Here is a 21,407-nt window from a genome sequence, read left to right as displayed (position 1 = left end):
TTTGGCCCCGGTCCAACTAGCGGGTTCAGTCAAAGCAGGACTGCCGCTGGGAGGCTGGCGGTGGCGGGGCCGGCACGGGGCCGCTCTCCGGGGCCCGAGGAGGAGGGGCCCCAGCACAGTAGCGGCCGCTTTACACCCTCCAGTGTTTCGGATGTCTGCCAAGTGTACTTTCACTAGAAGGTAAATATTGCCTCACTGTAACAGTACGCAGGAATGCTCCGTCGGAGCCAAGTCTCTGACTGCAGTGTGTAGCCACGCAGCGGCAGGGAAGCAGCAGGTCGAGGTGAGAGAGAGAGAGAGAGCATCAGCTGACCCCTGTAATGTTGATCATTTGAAACATTTGGATTGAACCCTTTAATGTCGCTCCTCCTCCGGCTCTGTCCTTGCCTCTGTCCGGGCGTCGTGCCCGCCTCTCCCCCATGGGGCCGGGGGTATAAACAGCCCGAGGTGGAACACGACTGCGCCGTGTCAGAAGGTGTGTAGTATGTGTGCGAACGGCGCTATCATGTGCTAGCACTTTATTGCCGTCTATTTAAAGGCAAATGTCTTTCAGCAGTGCCTCTTGAGCCCGGAGTATATTTAGCCCACGGTGCCGCTCTGTGGCGCTGGCAGGGAGATGTCTCAGAATGCAGAGTGCTGGCGGGGATAGCAGTAGTAGAAATACTAATTATGGTACAATTAGGTCCTTTGTGAGGCTTGTAATGATGGGTGGGAGGGTTTAGTAGACCTCATAGCAGCGGTGATCGGGGGGGGAGCCTCTCTGATAGCGGTCGGGTCTTGCTGGGTTTGATATCTGCTGGGTTTGATACGCGCTGTGTATCAGGGGGCCTCTGGTCTCTGGGAGCTGCTATGAGCTGTCAGCCCGTGGAGGTGTGGCCCTGCTCTCTGGAACGTGGCGGGATCAGCAGCTTGGCCCGCTGAATGAGGCTGCATTGTGCGGCCGTTGTGTCCAGCGGTGTGGGGCCGGCAGGACGCGCTGCGGCCATTGTCCCGCGAGGCGCTCGTGTTTTGTGTGAGCCTTGGTGACGAGAGGGAAGATCACAGCAGCAGAGTAGGGCCCGGGCCGGAGCCAGGGTGGGCCTGTGTCTTTTATGAGGGGGGGGGGCGGGCTGAGCCCAGAGAGGGGGGGGGGGGGGGGGGGGGGGGGGGGCGGGCAGGGGAGGGGGGGGATTGGGGGGGCTAGTGCATTATGGGACAAGAATTGGTCTGGGCCTTTTTTTGTTTCCTCCCTTTTATCTGGGCTGTCATTATGTCAGCTCTGCAGTATTTAATGATGGCTCATCTCTTCAGCCTGGTCGGGTTACACCCGGGGGGGGGGGCAGTAAAGGCAGGGCAACAGTGTTGTTTTTGATGTCATTGTCTCTGAGGGGCCAGAGACGAGCCTCCCCCATAAAATACCATCCCCCGTATAATACTGTCCCCCATAAAATACTGTCCCCCGTATAATACTGTCCCCCATAAAATACTGTCCCCGTATAATACTGTCCCCCATAAAATACTGTCCCCGTATAATACTGTCCCAGTCTAATACTGTCCCCGTATAATACTCTGCCCCCATTTCTAAAGTCTCCTTTATAATGCTGACCCCCCCGTCTAATACTGGTCCCCGTAAAATAGTGTCCCCCCTATATTATCGCCCCCCCCCCCATTTATAACGTCCCCTATATAATACTGTCCCCTGTATAATAGCGTCCTCAGTATAATAACCTCCCCCCTTTCAAACCCTCCAGTATAATACTGTCCCATAGCACCAGTACCATGTACTGGTGGTGGTGGTCCCATACTGATGGTGGTCCCCATAGCACCAGCACCATGTACTGGTGGTCCCGTACTGGTGCCGGTCCCCATAACACCAGCACCCTGTACTGGTGTTGGTGGTCCCAAAAACAGCAGCCACCTGTACATTTTGTTTATTAGGTGCTAAAAGAAGAGGCAGAGATCTCTGACGGTGCCTCACTGCTCTGTACGATTTGGTTAACCCACTCTACTTCCTGCCAGACTTAAACGCTCAAGCTTTCAAAGACGTGTTTGTGGAATGCGGGGGAAACTCAACTGTGGAGCCTCGGCTGAATGTCTGCGGCAGTCGAAGATCTGGCGTTACTTGATCGGCGACATTACACAAACATAATGAGGCGCCACGCATGTAACAACTTGTACGTTGTACATTGAGTGATAAGAAGGTTAGCGTCTAGGACTCTGCTGTGGGTCCTCTGAATGAGATTATTATCCACATCCTGGGACAAGAACCAAATCACACAATCACCTGGCCTGCCGTTAAGCGGCGGGCTCTCAGTTCTGTTTTATTCTTATTTAGGTGCTGGTCGCCGAAGTGAGTGTGGGTGTCATGGTTACATGTATGTATGTATGTATGTATGTATGTATGTATGTATGTATGTATGTATGTATGTATGTATGTATGTATGTATGTATGTATGTATGTATGTATGTATGTATGTATGTATGCATGCATGCATGCATGCATGCATGCATGTATGTATGTATGTATGTATGTATGTATGTATGTATGTATGTATACGTATGTTTATATATATATATTTTGTGTGTGTGAGTGTGTGTGTGTTCACCTCCACTCTGAACAGCAGAGTAAATAATTGTCCACCGAGGGGCCACAGGCGTTGCGTAGAGAGGGGGGAGGGGTGCTCTGTCGCTTGTTGCTCCGGCCCCTGTTGCTCTGGCCTGCGCCACAGCAGGTCACACAGGCCAAGTGACCCCCATGTTTAATCCTCCCCCCCCCCCCCCTAAATGACCAACCCCCTTCGGCTGCCGTCCCTCTGATAATCTCTCTGTGATTAATGGAGCTTTAATCAGGCCTGCAGCCCCTGTGTGTGTGTGTGTGTGTGTGTGTGTGTGTGTGTGTGTGTGTGTGTGTGTGTGTGTGTGTGTGTGTGTGTGTGTGTGTGTGTGTGTGTGTGTGTGTGTGTGTGTGTGTGTGTGTGTGTGCTACAGGTGACCCTTTTGTGCAAGCTGGCCCTTAGACAGTTAGGCAAAATGGAAGTCTCCCTTGCGGCGTGTCGCTGCGGTGGACGTCCTTCTCTCCGCGGCCTTGGCGGCGGGGGAGGAGCGGGCAGGCGGCCGTGCAGCGCTCAGCTTCGCCGTGCGGCCGCCGCTGCGAGCTCCCGACCGGTTTGTTGTGCTTCATGCTGTTGAATAATTCATTTGTTGCCCCGGCAACACATCGAACAGGAAGTGGGGAGTTGCACGGCTTCAACCCAGTGATCGATGCTGTGTGTGTGCGTGTGTGTGTGTGTGTGTGTGTGTGTGTGTGTGTGTGTGTCTGTGTGTACAGGCCGTTGTGGAATGCTTTCCCTGGTCCGTGGAGTGTGTGGATCGTAGAGCCAGCCGGTCTCCTCCAGATCGGCCCATGTGTGCATTTTGACTCGGCCATGTGAAATAAACGTGCCTCTATCCGTCATCAGCGTGTGAGGAAGGGGGGTGCAGGGGGGGGGGGGCACACGTGTTGTCAGTGAAGCCCCTGGTTCGTAACCCGGGTTTGTAGCCCTGGTTTTATGCTCCACAGTTACCCTCCCCGGCCCCTCCCTCCCCCCCCTCCCCCCCCTCCCCCCCTCCCCTATCTCGCTCTCCAATAGTGGCCAGTTGTCAGTGGGTTCTGAATGGTGTTAGTTTGTGCTGCTTCCTGTTAGAGCTGGGATTATTGGTTTACTCGGCAGGGCCTTCCTGGTGTGCTGATGTAATGGTGCTGGAGGAACGGCCTGCTTCCTGTTGGGTCAGAGGGAGATGTAGCTTGTTCATCTGGAGGAAGGGTCATCAGTACGAGAGCGTCTCCAAGACTCACCGGGAATTAGTGTGAGGGCGGATCGAATGGCCGGAAGATTTAGAATATAAGATGGGGAGGAACGGTATCCTGGATGTGATCGGCAGATAGTGGAAGAGGGTTTTATAGTTGGGGGGGGGGGTCCTGAAAAATGTGGCTCAAACATTTCCGCTGTAGAGGAAGTTAATTTAGTGGATGTTGATGCTGAGCTAATAAACGTCTTGTTTGACTTTCTCAGTGAAAGAACATTGAATACACATCTAATGGTTGGCATTTATTTGTGCGACACTTTCTTGTTCCCGAAGCCCCCCTGTCCTGATCCAATACACACGCTAAGATCATTCATGATCAAGATCATTCCCCCGATTACTTTAACACATAAAAACAAGGGCTTAAGGGTATATATTATTACTGCGTTGTTGCGACACAGTGGCTCCTGTCATAAATCGAACAGCGAAATGCTTCATAGTTTGGGGTTCGCTGTAATCCAATCTTGACGCAGGGCGACGCGCTCCAATGTGCGGCCGGGCTCCATGGTCCGTATAGCTGGGTGTACTTTTGACCCTCACCGCTTGGGCCTGGGTCGATCTCTAATGACCTCGCAACAGGAAAATGCTGTTACTAATGACATGTGTGATTAATGAGCTGGCCACTTAATGGCTAACCTCATTTCCAAATATGCTCCCTTAAATGCAAACCCTGATCTCAGTGTGGATTAGGCGGGCTAAAGGTGTCTTATTACACATTTATTTTTAGCAGAAATCCCGCCCAGCTCTGTTACTTATAGTAGCTCTGTGAAGAAAGGGTATTTGCGTAACGCTCTTGGTGGATTGCCCAACAGCAGCGATTAGCTGAAGACATTAACATAGGCAAATCGATCTGTGAATATTTCGAAAAGGACAAATGGAGTCATAAACATTGAGCCTGTGACCTATTTCTCTGTGTCTTCCTTTGTGTACATTCAAAGTCTGCTGATGTCCTAATGGGGAGTTTGGTAGGGGAGTTTGCATAGCCACCTATTTAAACGGAGATATTTACCACATGCTTCCCGCACAGCGTCGTCATGCGTGTTGATATTTGTGTTTCCAGCTTATTGCCTCGCGGACCTTTTGACTTTCCTCAAAAACGTTTTCTAATGGTGGCACTGTGACCTTTCATTTTGTGTTCATATATATATATATATATATAAAGGCCATATAAGGCTTCAAACCTCACCTCCCATTCAGCTTTGACAAATTGTAGGTGTGTGAATGTTTGTGTCACACATTGGTTTCTACTGGTCAACATTGGATGTTTATTTTTAATTCACTACAGTTTGACATCACATTGTTCAGTCTGGCTCAGCGAGTCCTCTTCGGCACTAGTAATTAACGTGCACGCAAATAAGAATTAATCCACAGTTTCAAAAATAACTGTCAATCCGTGAATACTAAGGAACAGGCTGCTCCATGGTATTAGAACCACAGCACATGGCTGTAAAGCATGAGGTGGGTATACTGGGTGTACTGGGGAGAATGGGGACACTCTTCCACATGGTTGGAAGCTCAAGATGTCACACTCACCACAGGCTTTGGGTTGAGTTTGTTTGGTTGATCCTCAGTGAGTCAGAGCAGCATTGAGTTGTTGAAACATGTTAATAACATGCTGAACAGCGCTGATCATATGAGCCTGGTCACAGCAGCAGAGAAGAAAGCAAATGCATCTCCCTGATAGCGATCCATGCTAATTGTATTTAGTCTCGTTGGAGGCTGCTGCTCTTGAAGTGGTTCAATGTCAGAGCGTCAGACACGTCACACAGAGTCTGACAACCTTCTGTTTTACGGATTACCGAAAATCAGGAAGGAAAGTGCGATGGCTCCTCGACACGACCGGGAGACCAGAGGGAACGCCGGGAGCAGGAGACTTCTCACGGGCCGTCCGTGAATCCGGGTGTCGTGAACGAAAGGCGGAATTCTGCCTGCCTTTGGGACGAGTTCTGTCTCGCTCAACGCAAGCGGCCGTGAGCTGCTTAATGTTGACTCATCTGCCATCGCACCCTCTGTGTGAGAAGTGTATCAGAGCACCCCCTGCCCCCCCCCCCCCACCTCTGGCTGCCCTGGCTGCTGTCCTGCCCCTAACAGGGTGGTGTGGGAGATTCCTGCCAGGCCAGAAATAGAGGTATTGAATTTAGTAGAGAGATGAATGGGGGCTGCTGGTGGTGGTGGTGGTGGTTTGGGTGTGGATGGGGTGGGGGGGTTATTGGTCTGTCTCAACACTGCCCCACCCAGAGGAAACATTCCAGACGGAATTAGAGTTAACTCTTCAAACAGTGAGAGGGGGCGGGGCCCACCGTGGGGGGAGGGGCCTGCTTTAATTTGTTTCACTCGGTTTCACGGGGGCTGTAAAAAACACTAATAAAGGAAAAAGGCTTTAAGTGTGTCTTTTTAAAGTGTGTGTGTGTGTGTGTGTGTGTGTGTGTGTGTGTGTGTGTGTGTGTGTGTGTGTGTGTGTGTGTGTGTGTGTGTGTGTGTGTGTGTGTGTGTGTGTGTGTGTGTGTGTGTGTTTTGTTTGTGTGTGTGTGTGTGTGGGTGTCCGAACACACATGTCTTGCTTTTATATTGTCTGTCCTGAGGTAACATCTGCTGTCGTCAGCAGAGACGATACAAGACGTCTGCGGCCACATTACCAGTCCTCCCCACTCGCTTCCAGTGCCTTCCACAATGACAAACCCGTGTTGCCCCCAAGGTCCCAGTGCCTCTCCCAGTCACAAACCACTGCTTTTTATAGAGCTTAGCTTTAAGGCTGACGTCCGGAAGGACAACAAGAAGATGTAAATTGACGTGATCCTGGTGTCTCCCTGACCGTGTCAGTGTGGAGGTCCGTCTGCATGTGAACACGCAGGAGAGAAGTCCTTGAACCACCTGGTTTCGGCTCCCCCCTCATTAGGATCTACATAATGCTATGTGTGCGGCTGTGATGAGGCGCTACGTATTATTACAGGATAATTACTATTTTGGGCCGTCTGGCCGGGGGTTTGTCTCGAACCGAAGCAAGGCCGGTTTGAGGCAGTTCCTGGATCAATGTGCTGCGTGTTCCAGATGAGAGGCTGTCCTTGACACGAGGTCCCCGCTGTGTTTGGGTTTGATAGTCGTATCGATATGTGTCGAGGAGGAGCCGCTGGTATATTTAGCCCAGGAGGTCACGTGTCAGAGCTAATGTGGCGCTTTAACCAAACGCCAACCTAGGTACACGGCCACTCATTTGAAATGTGTATGGTTTTGTGCGTGTGTTGTGTGTGCGTTTGTATGTTAGATTGGGTTTCGCTTCCCCCCACTCAGGGGGGCTATACCTCCGGTGACCCCCCGGTCTAGAGCCTCATGACCGTTCCTCCAGACCTTGATGTATCGGCGGCAACTTGTCTCCCTCTCATCTCCCTTTTGTGAATCGTGGCTTTTGTTCGCTCGAGGTTCTTCTGGTCATTGTGCGAGTCTCGTGTGTGTCTACAGTTGCCATGGTTATCGGTCCGGCGAGATGCAAATCTTGGACACCGCGGCGGACGGCGTCTCCGCGCGCCTCCTATCCTCCGAGCGTGAAGAGAGGCCGTCGCACGCACCTTTTAAATGCAAATGGTGAATCTCCATTAGTGTGTGCTCCTCTCTGCGACGCGCCCCCAGAGGGTTGGCTTCCTCACGTCTAATGGAAGCTCGGCTACTGATGGCTGCTGTAATACGATCAGGGGGACGGGGGGGACGGGGGGGGGGGCGCCCCATTGGCCCTCTGCGACCACTCCCAGTCCGCATATCTCAACACCTGCTTTTTTATGAAGGCAAACAGAGGAGGGCAACGGCAGGATGAGACAAAGACCTCCACCGACGCCTTCAGCAGCTGCAGCCCAACCTGGTCCAGTTTCACATGGCACCGGTTAGCCTAGCTGCCGCGGCGCAGGGAAGCTAGCTGTGAGCACGGCATGCTCTTCGTAGGAAAGGGGGATGGGAGGGCTGAGTTGTGTATCCCCTGGAGAACCAGTGTTGTAGTATATACTATACGTAAAGTGTAATGTCTGTTTAAAGTATCATGTGGACAGACAGATTCCTGGACATTAAGATTAAACTTGGAAATCTGGATGGGGTCGGTAAACTTTACTCAGTAATTACTTATTCTAATAAGTTACAGGTGCCTATTTGACTAATGTAAATGATATGCATATGTATAACATCCCATCCCATTTAGAAACAAGAACTAAAGTGCATCAACTTTATTTTTGAAAAAAATGATAGGAATTGTTATTGTGATACCTATATCACTATATAGTTAGATAGATTTATATAGAGAGATAGATAGCTCGATGCACTGAAGTAGAGTCAAACAGTGGGAAAAAACAACAAAAACAACCGAGACTTACTACACTTACTACCCTTAGTACACTGTACTACAGAGGGAGAGAGAGAGAGAGAGAGAGAGAGAGAGAGAGAGAGAGAGAGAGAGAGAGAGAGAGAGACCTTTACTACACTGACAGAGAGGGATGTGATCTTGCTCCTCCCGTTGGCGCCGTTCTTGGCCCGCCTGTGTGTTGGCTCCGGCCCAGGCTGCAGGTGCTAAGTGGCCCGCTGTGAGCCAGAGGCCCTGGGGTGAAGCCCCAGCTGACGGGCTGGCACCGGGCCAGGCCTTACCACAGGAAATGAGGGACTTGTTGCAGGCTTTGCTCTCCCTGCAGCGGGCCGGCACGTCAGCTCTGCTTCTCCTCCGCTGGCCGGCTGCTGGGCGCCCGCCAACGTCTTGTGTGGTTCCTCCCCGCGGTCGGCCCGCTGTGTCAGGGCAGAGTATAAACTCACGTGAGCCCAGTGCAAACCTGGGGCTGTGTGTCTGGGTGTGTGTTTGTGTGTGTCTCTCTCTCGTTTTCTCTCTGTCTCTGTCTCTGACTCTCTCTCTCTCTCTCTCCCTCGTTCTTGTTCTCTCTCTCTCTCTCTTTCTCTTTTCTCTTCTCTTATTTTCTTTCTCTCTCTCTCTCTCTCTCTCTCTCTCTCTCTCTCTCTCCCACTCTCACTCTCACTCTCACTCTCTCTCTCTCTCTCTCTCTCTCTCTCTCTCTCTCTCTCTCTCTCTCTCTCTCTCTCTCTCTCTCTCTCAAAAAGCGTTCTGTGTAAATATGCTGAATAAAAGATTTACCAGCACACATTACTAAGTCAGGCCTGAACCAATATTGCAGTCATATGCGATATGTTGGTTAACATTCACTTCTCCTTTAGTTGAATAAGCGTTACATTAAAGGACTGAAGAGAACTGTAATATGTTATTGCGAGGACGGACGTGTGTGTTTTATCTGCTGATAGGCCAACTTTGTAGCGTGTGTTTTGGATGAAGCTGAAATCAAGAGTTGCTAACAGAAGGCGAGCAGTCACCTGTTAGTGGGACGCGATCAGCAGCTTGAAGAGACGCTGGTTTGGTTCACAGTCCGTCTTCAGGAGAACACTCAGGGTATATGAGTAACGCTGTGGGAGACATAGCCAACCTACATCTCAATGCACAACTACGCTGCCAATAATTAATGATGTCTGGTTTGGTTAAAGGCTTAGCACTGAGCCTGTAGGTGAGTTATACTTTATTACACTTTGTAAACCAATAGGCTGAGAAATAGTGTTGTTTTTATGACCAGGTCAAACAAACGTAAGAAACGTAGAGTAGTGATCTGTGATGTCTATGACCCCCGTCGTCTTTCTGCTGATCGGGTAAATAAACAATCACAGGGCGAATAGAACTATGGACCATGTCATCCACAGTCAATAATTCCAAAAGCCATGTTAGTCAATGATTAAAACGGTGAATGGGAAATAATTCTACCTGCCGGAATTTGGGCGCTTGCCCGCAATAAATGGACATTATTAGCATCAGCTGTGTTTGAGCTGCACGGATTGTTCCCTTCTTCACGGTGATAAGGAACCATTTGAATAGGCCCCTTGGCAGGTGTCACCCATCAGACTCTCTGCACAATAAGCAATCCTGCTGTTTGCATACTGTCAACGGTGCGAGAGATGCTCATATCTCAAATAAGCAGCCGATGTGTTTCAGGTTGTGACTCAGAGGACATTTGTGGTTTATTAAGACAGCTATTGGGATTGCAATTATTAATGGCGATTGATAAATTATAGATTAAATTGATGTTCTGTGGCACCTCAAGTTTTTGAAGAACAAGTATAATAAAAGCAATTCCCTGGGTTGTGTTTGTAGTTTGGTTTTTAACTTAAAAATAATGCGTGTTCCAATTTATTTCTGTTTTCCCTCTTTTATTATGATGAATTAATTGCAACCTTATACGATTAGCTAATTGCAAATGCCAATATCCGGATCTGGAATAGTATGCAATTAATGGTCCAGCCCCAAGGCAGGCAGCAACGGTTCAATAATATTAATTGCAGATTAAGAATGGCTCCCCTCCCCCTTTCTTCCTTGATTAGCTGACCATCTGCTCAAACAGAGACATCTCAAGTTGGCCTGCTCTCAATAAATGTCATCAGAAAACCGCCCGTCGATGGACTGATCTGAATAAGGGTTTGTGTGTGGCTTGAATAGAGATGCATGGATGAGTTGGAGATATAGATCAGTTCCCAAAGACACAACCAAGGCTTCAGCTGAAGTGAAGCTCGCTATCGCGTGAATAGATAAGCATTGTTCTGACCGATGCTGGACATCCGGGTTTCCTTGAAACTAAGGCCTTCATTTGAAACGAAAGAAAGAACAATTCATTACTTTGTTTAGTGATGTCCTAAACTTAAACGCTGACTTAAGTTGGGCAAGTTTTAACACCACTAAATCCAATTGTGGAGTGTGTGTGTGTGTGTGTGTGTGTGTGTGTGTGTGTGTGTGTGTGTGTGTGTGTGTGTGTGTGTGTGTGTGTGTGTGTGTGTGTGTGTGTCAGTAAGGAGAGGGTGATGGCTTTACAACAAATGGATAAAGTGCGGAATGTTGAGGGACAGATTTCATTCCACATTAGTGACAAATTAGTTACAGTGTACCGGTAATATCTTACTGTATCGTACTCTACTATATATAAACTATACAGAATGACTGCTGTGTTCTACTTGTCTTCCTCTTATCCACTTACTTTTTATTATTATTACTATTATTATTATATTTATTTATTTTGATTATTTAAGTCTCAGCATTCCTACTTTTGTTTCTCATATACCTTTACGTTCTCTTACATTGCACTGTTGGAGGAGCCCAAGACTAAAGAATTTCATTAGCAGCGACTGCTCTGTAATTGTTGTGCATATAACAATAAAACCATCTTGAAATTATTCAAGATTCTTGAATCTTGAATCTTGAAATCTTGAATAATATCCATAAACACACCTAAAGGACTGGTCATGGTGCTTCTCATCTCTTTATTGTAGTGGAGAACTGAGTGTGCTATGGGTGGACCTCAGCAAGTCTGGGGTAATGTATTTCAAGAGATATTTGGGGTTTAAGCCTGATGATTTGCCTGATATATATTTTGTATATATGTATACATATCTTTTGATCTGCGTGATGATCAGGAAGGGTGTGAGTGTTTTTTTGAAATAACAAATCGTCCCCAATAATATATCTGTGTTCCTCTTGTTTTCTCATTTAATTATTTTATAAATGACAAATGAAATGGATCATGTTCTCCCTATGCAGTGTGACCTTTGCACCCCTTCTGTAAAGGCTTCTTTGGAATGTTTCACATTGTATTTAGAGCTCCACTGTTGTTTCAGTAGAGGTCATACATCATTAATGATTTAATCACATAATAGGTTTAAGTCTAAAAGAAGTAAGACTCATTTAGCCTTATTTCTGTTACCATCGCAAATATTGACGCAGGCCAGCTCTGCATCTCCAGCTAATTACAGGAGCAGCAGCTGAACCATGAAGTCATCCATGGTAGCGTTGTGACGCTTAGAGCAGAACGCCATAAACAAACGCTCCCAACACACACTTAAACACGAACACAGAAACACACACACAAACACACACAACCGCCAAACACCAAACACACACACTAACACACGAACACACAAACTCATAAACACAAACACAGGTTTATATAAAACGAGATCAAGCTCATATTAAACTAGATTAATCTCCTCCGTGCCAAGTTGGCTACCGTGGAGATGCTAATAGTTCAGCAGTAGCGGTGAAGGTGGGCGGAGCCCCGTGCCGGCCCCGCCCCTGGCCCCCCTTGGCCCCTGCGGGTCCAGGGAGATGTTCTCCAGGGGCCTCATTACAGAAAAAATCCTAACTTCTCGTACTAACTTAAGTTAGGGACTCAAAGATAGGAAAAATACTAATTTCCTATTACAGAAGCAGTCCCTAACCTGTTGGCCATTTCCTATCTTATTTTTGGCCTCCTATCTTATCTTAACTTAGGTAATCCTAACTGTTCTTTCAATCAGATTTTTCGATCGGCAATCGTCAGGTTATGTCTGTTTCTGCACTCAGAGTGTGCGTGAGATTGATAGAATGAGTTACTTTTAACGTTAACAGAGACTGTTGAGGATCTTTGTTAATGACGGCAAGCTAGTAGCACTAGTACTACGGTCATGGCGGGTATTGGTACAGAGAACAAGAAGAGGTAGTAATAAAGTAGTAAAGTATTTCTTCCACCAAATTCAAAATGAAATGTCTTCGCAGCCGATAAGATGAAATTAAAATACGAATGTAACAAATCATTATGCGGTCTCGGTAGCCTTTTAGCCATCACATTGCTGTTGTGATGTTCCTCGTCTTCATTGTCATACAGACCTAGCAGTGCTGCTACCATTTTCTTCTGATATTGACAATTATTTTGAATTTAGGACAGGGTGTATGGCCACCTAACTTAGGGATCCTAAGTTAAGAAATTCCTAACTTTGGATAGTTCTGTAATGGCTAAATTCCTATCTTAAGATAAGATAGGATTTCTTCCTAAGTTAAGTGAGGAAACCTCCTTCTGTAATATCAAAACCTTGCCTTCCTATCTCAAGATAGGATAGGATTTCAGAGTTAGGAAGTTTCTGTAATGAGGCCCCAGATGCGCGACGGGACGGAGCCACCGCGGAGGGGCACTGTGAGGCCTGAGCCCGACACATGCGCGGGCTCTGTTTGGCCATCCCTGGGGGGCCGGGCCTGTCAGAGGAGGAATGCCCCCCCCCACGCTTAATGCTGGCTGAGAGGAAGCGGATACCTCAGCCTCGGAGCGCGGAATTGGCCCGTATCGATTAGGCCGGCAGAGAGCTGTGAATTGTGCTTATGGGTCGTACATTTGATACTGCAGATCGGGAGAGATAGTCATAACACTTACTCATTCTATTGAGAGCGGCATGAGAAATAAGGCTCTGATTTATAACCCCCCCCACCCCCCTCCCTCTCTGTTACCACCGCAGACAAAGAGGGCCTTTTATCATCTTACTGCAGGCGTTGGGACCTCCTTCATTTCATATGTAATTAGTAGTGATGCGACTAGAGGCAGCATGGCTGTTGATGATGTGTGGATGTGTTGGGCGCCCTGTAGGATGGTCGGGGGTCTACGAAGGGGTCTCTGGCCTGGGTCTGTGTTTCTGGATACCTGTAGCCTGAGTGTGAAGTGGTTTTTTGTACTTTGAAAGATATGGAAGGTATTTTTAGCCAGAGCTTTTAACCCAGGAGAAACGATTATTGGCTCATTTGACCTAAATGGAGCAGTTAGTGTTTCCCTCCGTGCGTCGAGCAGGGGAACAGCACCGCTGTTCCCCGCTGGCCGATCCGCGTCACTGCAGCTAGCCATGCCAAATATACATTTAGTGCTTGGGACACTCTCAAAGCACACACATATCACTACTGAGCACGTGCACCTCAGCACCGTGCACACACACAGTGCACGGCGTGCAGCCACACATCAGCACCGTGCACACCACATCAGCACCGTGCATGTGTACAACAGCACCGTACGCGCAGATCAGCACCGTGCACGTGCACTTTAGCCCCGTGCACACACACCATGCAGTGCACTGCACGCATGCATCAACACAGAGCACCTTGCATACATCTCAACGCCGCTGCTGGAGGGATGGTAGGGGAAACACTGGGGCTGTCTCGGTCGTCAGAGCAGCCCTGGTCCGAGAGAGAGGAGCGGTTATCAAACTAACTCGTCCTGTTTTCAACGAGCGGAGGCGGTCGGCTCGCTGCTATGCACAACAGAGAAAGAAAATCTGCAAACCGCACCAACCTCTTTTATTGTGCACTCCACAGAGCCACATTTATGGCTTAAAATCTAATTATATGCGAGGGGCCCGCGCAGGCCCTTAGCCTGCATCAGAATAGGGGCACGTTGTTCCTCTAGGCCTGGTTTCGGCTCAGTGCTGGGGGCCCCTCAGGAAGGGGTTAACCCGGAGAGTACTGTAATGTCGCGGTCCAGATGTGATTCACTCAAATGTTTGCTCTGCCTGTGAAAGGGTCTTTGAACCAGCTAGTGTGAACCTCTGGCCACAGCCAGCCAGTAAACCTTGCAGTTATGTGAGGAAGTGAAAGGGGGGAGCCGGCAGAAGGGGGAGGGGGCTGGCCTGAGGAATGTGGTGTCTTGGTGATAGGCCGTCGCTGAACAAATGCACAGGGTTTATTTGGCAAACCAGACTTGCTGGTCCTCAACAGATCTATTTACCCAGGAGCTAAACAGTCGAATCCAGCAGCTTTCCCTCAGACATGAGTCCTTTGTCTGGGCTTTTGTTGCTCTCCCTCTCCTTCTCCCCCCCTCTCTCGCTTTCTCTCTGTTTCTCTCCCTTTGTAATCGGAGTGATTAATGGAGGGAGGGGCTCTCTGGCCCCGGGGCCCACCTTTTCACAGGAGCCTGGCACTGGGGGACGGGGCAGGTAGGGACTCGTCGGGCCCCGGACCTCCGCCCCGCACCCCGCCACGCAGTCTGCTCCCAGAGAGCACGGCTGGACACTCAGGGGGGAGGGGGGGTCCGTGTCCCCCCCCCCCCTGCCGCCAGCCGCACGCTCCTCCGGCGGCTGGGACGGCCGTTAGCGCGTAGCTTTGTGGTAGCGCCAGCGGACGGCCCACTCCCCGAGAGATCCCTGACCGCAGTGAGCGGATACTGCTGTGATGTGATCCCTCTCTCTGGCTCTCACTCTCTCTCTCTCTCTCTCTCTCTCTCTCTCTCTCTCTCTCTCTCTCTCTCTCTCTCTCTCTCGCTCTCTCTCTCTCTCTCTCTCTCTCTCTCGCTCTCTCTCTCTCTCTCTCTCTCTCTCTCTCTCTCTCTGTCCCTCTCTCTCTCTCTGTCTCTCTCTCTCGCTCTGTGTCTCTCTCTCTCTGTCCCGCTCTCTCTCTCTCCCTCTCCCTCTGTGGCTCCCTCTCCCTCTGTGTCTCCCTCCCTCCCTCCCTCCCTCCCTCCCTCCCTCCCTCTCCATCCGTCTTATGTTGCCAGAGACTCTATTAAAGATACCACAAATCCCGCTGGGGGATTAACACCCCAAATATTTGATTGGGATTACAGATCTCAGACCCCCCGCTGAGCCTGTTGCTACAAGCGTGCTGCGAGCCACAGATTCCCTTTCGGCTACAGTGTGTGTATGTGTGCGTGTGTGTGTGTGTGTGTCAGCTGCAGTACTTTGGCTCTAGCCTCGCGTGTGATTTTTGATCAAATTAGTTGTCTTTCTTTTCTTCTCAGTGCGGTCTTGCGGGTCAGTCTTTCTGTCCGTTGTGATTAAAGAGGGCGGGGTGTTATCTTGGTCTGGGGGGGGGGGTGGGCTGGTGGCGTGCGGTTCATGAATGGGTGGAATGGGCCCCCCTTCCAGGGTAACGGTAACAGCAGTAATTAAAGGCAACGCAGTGGCGGTGGCTTACGCCCCGTTTAGCACGTCGCTTGGCTCCGCTCCAGACTCCTGCTCAGACTCCGTTCCTTGATCGTGATTAAATTACCCTCGCCGCGTCTGGGCAAAAGATTTTCCTCCCAACGAGCTGTTTTGACAGCCAGTTAGTCGGCCACAAAGGATTAACCCGGTACCACGTGTTGAGTTTACCTATGGGGGGGGGGGCCTGGTGTTACAGTGGGCCGTGTTCCTCTTGTAAACACAGGAATGCCGGCCATTTCACTCCGAACTCTGGTCTCAGATGCCGGGGTCGCCGGTACTGAGTACATTGTTACTACTAACAGCTCTTCATCTTAATGAAGGGTTCTCTTACGATGACAGAAATGTATACCCGGTTCACTTAGTGTCTTTTAGTGTCTTTTTTTTTTCATTAACATTTATAACATATAACTATAATAATACATTTGTATTCCTGTAGTTAAGCATGAGCATCGTTTTTTTCCGACTTGGTAGCTCGAACGCTCGTAGGTTGGAGATGACCCGTTCCCCGTTCCGACTTTCCATCTCCGACCGTTAACTAACACAGCATAACACCGCAGTGTTCGGGGCATAGACTTGTGTACTCACCGATACCCTATCAGAGGAATTAACGATACGGCTTAACAGACTACGTGCTTATCATTGTTTTATTATAATTGCAATCTTAATTGTAAGCTATGGCCTGTAGTTTTACACACTCACTAACTTCATACTATTTATAAATGTATCCATGAGCCTTATCCCTTGACCCTTGGCTACCCGATGGTGTCGTAGAGGATGACATCATCTAGAAGTTCCTACTGCACCTCACATGCCAGTTCAGACCCCATAGTTGCTGCGTTGGAAAGCAAGAGGTCACACGTGTTCAGTTACCGCTAGGGTAGGGTCGGGGTTAGACCCCCAATACTACACACTGCCCCTTAAAGCTTCTACAAGGGTTCTGGCTTTTGATTTTCTTGTTTCTGTTTTGCTTGTTTGTTTTGTCTGGCGAAGGATTCCCTTCGGAAATCTCTCTTTAATGTGTGTCTCTCTGAACAGTAGTTTAATGTCTGTCTCTCTGAGCAGTAGTTTAATGCCTGTCTCTCTCTCTGAACAGTGGTTTAATGTCTGTCTCTCTGAACAGTGGTTTAATGTCTGTCTCTCTCATCAGTAGTTTAGTGTCAGTCAGTCTGAACAGTAGTTTAATGTCTGGCTCTCTCATCGGTAGTGTAATCTGTGTCTCTGTACAGTAGTTTAATTGTGTATCTCTCTGAACAGTATATTATTGTCTGTCTCTCTGAACTGTAGTTGAATGTCTGTCTCTCTGATCAGTGGTTTAAAGTCTGTCTCTCTTCAAACAGTAGATTAATGTGTGTCAGTAGTTTAGAGTCTCCCTGCCTGATCAGTGGTTTAAAGTTGGGGTCTGGTCTGGTAGCCCTGTCTCCAGCCCGGTCTCCTATCCCGGTCTCCTATCCCGGTCTGCCCGCCCGGTCCCAAGGCCGCGGTACTGAGGGGGATGATTATTGACCTGTGCTGTGTTATTACGTCCGGGGGGGGTGGGGGGCTTCCCTGTTTTTGTCCGTCTACGCCACATCGACCCGCCTGCGTTCAGGGGCGGCCCCGGGCCCTGGGGGCTGCGGCTGTTTGAGGGGCCACGCACACAGACCGCCTGGTGTGGGCCCCAGAGAGAGCGGCCCTGGTTCTAGGAGAGCAGAGGTCTGAGGGAATCGGGTCGCAGCTCGCGGCCGCTGGTCGACGCTCCTCCAGCGGTCAGACGTGGCAACACTCGAGCTAGCTGGTTGCTAGCGCTGCTATTCGGGCGGCGTTGTGTGAAAGCTGCTCCTCCACTTCACACTATGGCCACGCAGCCGGTTATCTATAGAACAACACTGACCTACCTGCCTCAAATAGAACGCACCCCACCCACACTGCACGCGTGAGAGGGATTCGGGATGGCCAGTTTTTCCACACTTGTGTAAATTAATGTGAACACCTTCTCCTCTTTGAGTTCATAGTTGTTTTTCAAGTTGAGTTCCCTGTTTGAACGGCAATGAAACGTCAAGCACTCCCAGGGCTGGCGTTAAAAACAGCCCTCTTTATCTAATAACAGTGGCGCTATCATATTGGACAAGTGCTGTCAGCATCCTCTGCAATCAATCCTTTCCATCCACTGACCCCCCTCCCCCCCTTTCTCTAGAGTGGCAGCCATTAACCCTTCTTGTACCAGCTTGCCTTGCTTCACCTAAAATGGAGGCTTTGCGTCAGAAATCTATTTTCTCTCTCTCTCTCTCTCTCTCTCTCTCTCTCTCTCTCTCTCTCTCTCTCTCTCTCTCTCTCTCTCTCGCTCTCCTCTTAATGGCTGCAATGAATTGCGTCCCTGAGGTATGTGTCGACTTTTGACTCGACATGTCAAAAGTTGCATGTCAAAATTGACAAATGCAAATAGAGGAGTGTGCAAAACAATGTGGGCCATCTGCTGCTCCGCATGAGAGACGCCGGCGTTTTGTGTTCACCTGCGCATCTTTCTTTCCGATCGTATGTTTTCTTTGCATGTTTGCAGCGTATTTTGAACCATAATGGTGGAACCCCTTTGCATGTACTTAACAGAAGACGACTCCTTTGGAAGATGAGGATGATGTCTCTGAAAGACCTGCAGGAACCTGTGTGGGAAAAGGCTTTTAGCGGCATTATCACCCAGTCCATGGATTTATCAGTAAGACCTATTCATCTCCTGGACGAGACTACAATGAGGGGCAGCTCAGCACCTCTCATCCATTCTCTCCCTTATTAGGCCCTCGGAGAGAGAGAGATTTGCGTAAAAGTCCCCACAGACACAGGTAGAGACTAGGCGGGTGTGCACCACCATGGGTTGTATTTGGTCATGTTCTCGTCAGACCCTGTAATCCCCCAGAGAGCAAGGGCGAAGGGGAGCGTCAGAATGTGTCTGGTGTTGTCCTTACAAGTCGGATGCAGCAGGAGAGCTGATGGAGGAGCTTCATCACAAAGCGAGATCCCCACTCTGTCCCGGCGCAGCAGCATAGTTTGAACATTCCTCGGCTGACCAGGCGTTCCCAGTCAAGAGCCAGCACGTCTATTCCCGGATAATGTCTTCCCGGCACTAATGACCACGTCTCCGTAACGCCGCAGCCCTGCCCGTTCCCTTTCAGACCGAATCAGCTCATTTATATTATATGTACATTTAGCAGACCCTTTTTCCGAAGTGAATTATAACAGTTCATACACACATTCACACACCGACGGCTGAGTCCACCATGCAGGGCGACAGGAGCAGTCAGGGTGAGGTGTCTTGCTCAGGGGCACCTCAACAATCAGCTAGGAGGAGGGAGGATCCAACTAGCAACCTTATGGTTACAAGTCAACCAATCTACCTCCTCAGCCGACCCTCGACCCCACAATTGCTCATGTGTACTTTTCTACTTCTACACCCTGAGACAGCTCTATAGAGGCCCTGAGACAGCTCTACGCCCTGAGACGGCTCTATAGAGGCCCTGAGACAGCTCCACTACTACTAATGCTTTCAACGCACTCTGCTTAATGCAGCGACAGGATGCGTCTGTCTGTCTGTCTGTCTGTCTGGATTCCACCGGTTTAGTGGTCAGCCAATAAAGAGCAACCTGATCTATATATTTGTTTATCATCCCTTGTAAAAGCAGCTTTTGAATTCTGACGGCGCAGCAGAGATGCAGTGTTTGTTTGTACCGAGGTAACGTTGTGGGGAGCCGTCCGCAGAACGCAGCAGAGCAGTTAAAGTCGGCCGTTAAAGGTCCTCTGCTGTGTCAGGAACTACATGGCCTTCTGATCTATAGGGCACGCGGACACGCACTCACACACACACACACACACACATGCATATGCACTCACACACTCATACAAGCATGCACACACGGATAAAAGCATTCACACACATACACGCATGCATACACACACATGCACAGACACAGTCACAGACATAGACACAGACACAGACACACACACACACACACACACACAGACACACACACACACACACACACACACACACACACACACACACACACACACACACACAGACACACAGACACACAGACACACGCACACACGCACACACACACACACACACACACACACACACACACACACACACACACACACACACACACACACACACATTTAGAACCTTTTTCCATAAGTGTGTTTTATAGCACACAAATTAACATATACATAAACATATACACAAAAATATACATATGAACATACATATACACACACACATACACACAGTCACACACATACTTACACACATGCACGCACACTCACACACAAACAATTGACAGTGGACTTAAATGATTATACGTATGCTATAATCTATTTCCAGTCACTACAATTTGTATTTGATTGATGAAGAAACTAAGCAAAAGGTGCCGAATACAACTTCATTTTATGCAGGAGTTAGCATTTGTGTTTTTACATTTATCAACTGTTTATAAGGGGTAAAGGTTAACATGAAGACACCAGACTGGACAAAGGTCAATATAGCGTCCAAATGTTGCATACATTTACCCAGCTACGATGATCCATTGTAATCTTTATTCCAGAGATAAAGTGTGGTAGATACACTCCATAGAGTGGGGGAGGTTTGAAGTATACTATGATCTATAGAAGTGCTTCAACACTGTTTTATGCCAGCAGTTCTACCCTCATCAAGCTATCTATATGATGTTTGCTCCTGTGCTTGCAACGTGTAATAAATGGAACCGTATTCATTCATTCATTCATTCATTCTATCCCATTTCTGAATCCATGGTGTGAGTGTTTAATGTTTCCTGGCCGCTGAAACCTTTACTTTGACCCCTGCTTCACAAACGACGGCTTGTATAACAATACTGTTTGCTAGCATAGATATCCTGGTCATATATTAACATCGCTCATGTCTAGAGTATTTTAAACGCATATCAATATACCATAACAATATATTGAATCATATTGTTGGCTGCGGTTACTCTATGGTTACACACCCATCACTTTATGGTGTTAGATATACTTTATGGTGTATGGTGTTACTAGATCTTACTCATCACAACAGCAGCCCAGATGTGAGGTTTGGAGGATGAACTTGAGCTGTTTCCTCAGGGAGGAGCGCTCTGATTACAGGAGTTAGCAGCTCCCGTCTGAGGGGTATTTGTTGAGCATCAATGTTGACAACTGGTACAAGCGCCGAGCAAGAGGGTGAAATCCAGGGGCCAGGACAGGGCTCTCAGGGGCCTCCGCGACCTTTGGCCTCCTGGCTCTCGTTTCATGCCCCCACCCCTCCTGGTCTCCGCTGACCAATCAGGTCGCGGCTGAAACCAGACCCCGCCACGCACCTATTAACGCTCCCTTTGAGCAGATCTTGTTTTGATTCCCCATGCTTTTATAGGTTTGTCTTTAAGAGACATTCCTGCTCTGCACATACCGCGCTCCCCTCGCGCCCCCATCCCGCTTCCTTCCCGTCTTGTGGGGCCATTAACTACCCCCCAACCCCCCACCCCATCCTGCTCGACTTAACACACACACGCAGCAAACACAAACACACACACACACAGTGACACAACACACGTACACACACACACACATACACACGCACACACTCAACACACACACACATGCACACACACACATACATGCACACACGCAAACGCGCACGCACGCAACACACAAACACACACCGCACACACGCACCGCACACATACACGCACCACACAGTACACAGAAAAGCAGAGATGCACAGTTCCTAAGACAGCTCTATAGAGGCCCTGAGACCGCTCTACACCCTGAGACAGCTCTACACCCTG

The 21,407-nt window shown here is 49.0% G+C and overlaps 1 protein-coding gene across 3 annotated transcripts in view; it reads left to right on the top strand.

Annotated features, from left to right (window-relative positions):
• LOC130402944 (AT-rich interactive domain-containing protein 3B-like) overlaps window positions 1-21,407 on the top strand; it is a 59,198-nt gene that overhangs the window by 2,683 nt on the left and 35,108 nt on the right. The window lies entirely within an intron of this gene.

This window comes from Gadus chalcogrammus, chromosome 14 (genome assembly GCF_026213295.1).
Source record: "Gadus chalcogrammus isolate NIFS_2021 chromosome 14, NIFS_Gcha_1.0, whole genome shotgun sequence".
In the NCBI taxonomy this organism is placed as follows: Eukaryota; Metazoa; Chordata; class Actinopteri; order Gadiformes; family Gadidae; genus Gadus; species Gadus chalcogrammus.
This window is presented reverse-complemented; position numbering and strand designations above follow the sequence as displayed.